Consider the following 4,239-nt stretch of genomic DNA (forward strand, 5'->3'; position numbering starts at 1 on the left):
GAGAGAGAGAGAGAGAGAGAGAGAGAGAGAGAGATGTGGAGATTCTTTTCTTCGTCTCACTCCTTCTCTTTCTTACTCTTCTTTTCATCTCCTCCATCTTGTTTGACATTTTCCTTCATCTCTCTCCGTGACCTCGACGTCCAGTCAAACCAAATACAGACACACATATCAACATCGATTCTAGCCTCTTCCTGCATGACTATTCCCAATCCTTTCCCTTCCAATCCTTTCTCTTCTAATCCTTTCCCTACCAATCCTCTCCTTTCCAATCCTTTCCCTTTCAATCCTTTCCTTTGCAATCCTCTACCTTCCAATCCTTTCCCTTCCAATCCTTTCTCTTCTAATCCTTTCTCTTCTAATCCTTTCCCTACCAATCCTCTCCTTTCCAATCCTTTCCCTTCCAATCCTTTCTCTTCTAATCCTTTCTCTTCTAATCCTTTCCCTACCAATCCTCTCCTTTCCAATCCTTTCCCTTCCAATCCTTTCTCTTCTAATCCTTTCCCTACCAATCCTCTCCTTTCCAATCCTTTCCCTTCCAATCCTTTCCCTTCCGACCCTTTCCCTTCTAATCCTCTCCTTTCCAATCCTTTCCCTTCCAATCCCTTCCTTTCCAATCCTTTCCCTTCTAATCCTCTCCTTTCCAATCCTTTCCCTTCCGACCCTTTCCCTTCCAATCCTTTTTCCTTCCAATCTCTTCCTTTCCAACCCTTTCCCTTCTAATCCTTTCCCTACAATCCTCTCCTTTCCAATCCTTTCCCTTTCAATCCTTTCCTTTGCAATCCTCTCCCTTCCAATCCTTTCCCTTCCAATCCTTTCCCTTCCGACCCTTTCCCTTCCAATCCTTTCCCTTCCAATCCCTTCCTTTCCAATCCTTTCCCTTCTAATCCTCTCCTTTCCAATCCTTTCTCTTCCAATCGTATCCCTCCCAATCTTACCCTTTCCAATCCTATCCTTTCAAAATCCTTTCCAAAAATGTTGAAAAAAATCCTATTGTCCAAACCCTTTTTTCTTCTATCTTTCATGCATTCTCTTTCTACTCTTTCTTACGTGCCCAAAAAAAGGAACCTCTTTGTCACAGGACACGACAACTTACTTATCTCGTCTTGTTCCTCTTCTTCTTCTTCCTTATCTCGTCTTGTAAAAGTTATTCAGGTTCGACGTCATCGGCGGATCAACAACAGCAAACATCTTGACGGAAGTTCAGGACGGAGAGGGGGGTTGTTTTTTCTTCTTTTTCTTCTTCTTCTTCTTCTTCGTCTTCTTTTTCGTCTTCTTTTTCGTCTCCTGTTTCTTCTTCTTCTTCTTGTTCTTCCTCCTCTTCTCCGTCTTCTTCTTCTCCGTCGTCGTCGTCGTCTTCTTCTTCTTTTTTCTTATTTTTACTCTTCTTCCTCTTTTTCTTCGTCTCCTTTTTCTTCTTCTTCATCTTCTTCTTCCTCCTCTTCTCCGTTTTCTTCTTCTTCGTCATCTTCTTTTTCTTCTTATCTTTCCTGTCCCTCTTCTTCTTCTTCTTCTTTTTCTTCGTCTTCTTTTCCTTTTTCTTCCAAGGGCGGTAAGGAGAGAATGAAGGGAGATGAGAAAGGTACAAAGACAGATCACATGAATAAATCTACATATGTGCAACCAGACAGACAGCGACAACCAGGCATGCGTGCGCAGACAGATACAGTCAGAGGGACAACCAGCCAGACATATAAAAAGACATGCAGACAAACAGCCAGTTGGACGGAAGAGACACACAAGTAGGAAAACAACAGGAAAAAAAAGACAAGTAGACAGACACACACTGATAAAAAGCAAACAGAAAGGAGAAAATATGAAAAAACCTCCAACCCACACAGACAAACAAACAAACAGAAAGCCACAGAGACACACAAACAAACAAAAAGAAACCCACACAGAGACACACAGACAAACAAACAAACAAACAAACAAAAAGAAACCCGCACAGAGACAGACAGACAGACAGACAAACAAACAAAGCAGTCCAGACACTGACACAGGCGAGGCCCCTAAGACGAGGCTCCGCCCGCAAAGCCAAGGAAGTGACGAAATGAGATTGATACAGGCGTGGCCCGGGAGACTCGGTCGAGCACTTCGCTTTGGATGAGGCGAGTCCGTTTGTGACTCAGGCGGGGTCGAAGGAGGTCGGGAACAAGGAGGAGGAGGAGGAGGAGGAGGGGAAGGAGGAGGAGAGGGAGGAGGAGGAGAGGGGTGGGCGTGGGAGAGAGGGGGAGGAGGAAGAAGTGGAGGTGGAGGTGGAAGAGGTGGAGGAGGAGGAGAGGGGTGGGCGTGGGAGAGAGGGGGAGGAGGAAGAAGTGGAGGAGGAGGAGGAGGTAGAGGAGGAAGAGGTGGAGGAGGAGGAGGAGAGGCAGGTTGGGGAGAGAAGGGGGGGAGGAAGAAGTAGAGGAGGAGGAGGAGAGGTAGGCTGGGGGGAGAGGGGGAGGTGGAAGAGGTAGAGGAGGAGGAGAGGTAGGTTGGGGAGAAAGGGGGAGGAGAAGAGGGGTGGGTTTGGGAGAGAAGGGGGAGGAGGAAGAGGTGGAAGAGGGGGAGGTAGAGGAGGAGGAGGAGAGGGAGGAGGAGGTGGAAGAGGAGGAGAGGGGTGGGTTGGGGAGAGAGGGGGAGGAGGAAGAAGAGGAGGAGGAGAGGGGTGGGTTTGGGAGAGAGGGGGAGGAAGAAGAAGAGGAGGAGGAGGAGGAGGAGGAGAAGGAGGAGAGGGGTGGGTTTGGGAGAGAGGGGGAGGAGGAAGAGGTGGAGGAGGAGGAGGAGGAGGAGGAGGAGGAGGAGGAGGAGGAGGAGAGGAGTGAGGAGGAGGAGGAGAGGAGGGAGGTGGAAGAGGAAGAGGAAGGAGGGGGGGAAGAGGAGGAGGAGGAGGAGGAGGAGGAGGAGGAGAGGGGTGGGCCTGGGAGAGAGGAGGAGGAAGAGGAAGAGGTGGAGGAGGAGGAGGAGAGGTAGGTTGGGGAGAGAAGGGAGGGAGGAAGAAGTAGAGGAGGAGGAGGAGAGGTAGGCTGGGGGGAGAGGGGGAGGTGGAAGAGGTAGAGGAGGAGGAGAGGTAGGTTGGGGAGAAAGGAGGAGGAATAGGAGGAGGTGAAGGAGGGGGAGGAGGAAGAGGAGAAGGTTGATTTGGAGGGGGAGGAGGAGATGGAGGAGAAGGAGGAGGAGAAGCAGAAGAAGAAGGAGAAGGGTGGGTTGGAGGGGGAGGAAGAGACGGAGGAGGAGAAGGAGGAAAGGGGTGGGTTGGAGGGGAGGAGGAGGAAGGTGAGGAACGGGGAATGGAGGGGAAGGATAAAGAGGAGTAGGAAGAGAAGGAAAAGGAGGTCGGGGAGAAGAAAGAGGACGGGGGAGAGGGGTGGAAGAGGGAAGGAAATGGAGAGGGAGGATGAAGGAGTGATAGGAGAGGGAGGGGAAAGGAAGAGGAAGTGGGAAAAGGAGGAGAGGGGAGTATGAGGTCGGGAAGAAGGAGGAGAAGGAGGAGGGCAGAGTGGGAAGAGGCAAAAGAGGAGAATATGGGAATGGAGGCGGAGGATTAGGGAGGGGGAGGAGGAGAAGGAGGAGGACGGGGGGGAATAAGAGAGGAGGAGAAGGAGGAAGAAGCCGAAAGAAGGTATAGGACGAAGGGGGATTGGAGGGGAAGGACGAGAAGGAGGAGGAAGGGGAAATGGAGTGGGAGGAGGAGAAGGAGAGGGAGAAGGAAGTAGAGAAGAAGGAAGGGAAGTGTGTGTGTGTGTGTGTCTGTGTGTGTGCGTGCGTGTGCATGGGCGTGTGCGTGTGCGCGCGCGTGTGTGTGTGTGTGCGTGCGTGTGCGTGTGCGTGTGCGTGTGCGTGTGCGTGTGCGTGTGCGTGTGCGTGTGCGTGTGCGTGTGCGTGTGCGTGTGCGTGTGCGTGTGCGTGTGCGTGCGTGCATGCATGTGCGTATGCGTGTGTGTGTGTGAAAAAGAGAGAGAGGTCTTGCATGCGTGTGTACGAGTCAAACTATGTATGATATGCAATCGTGCAATCCTGCAAATCCCCAGAACGGTCGCTCGTTTGTGCAGCCTTGCCACAGAACGATGCTCCTTGGATCCACTCCAGACAGGCAGCATCGCTTAACAATTTTAAATAGCATTATTTTCTATTCATTCTATCATATTTCTATCACATCTTATGCATCCAATTTAATTAATTCATTTTATTCAAAGGAAGATCCTGTTAAAATGAAGGACGAAGTGACCACAGAGATGATCGGGATAAAGTGAACAAAAA

The sequence above is a fragment of the Penaeus japonicus genome, unplaced genomic scaffold (assembly GCF_977035675.1).
Source record: "Penaeus japonicus unplaced genomic scaffold, GWHDUDI00000001_assembly GWHDUDI00000012, whole genome shotgun sequence".
NCBI classification, from domain to species: domain Eukaryota; kingdom Metazoa; phylum Arthropoda; class Malacostraca; order Decapoda; family Penaeidae; genus Penaeus; species Penaeus japonicus.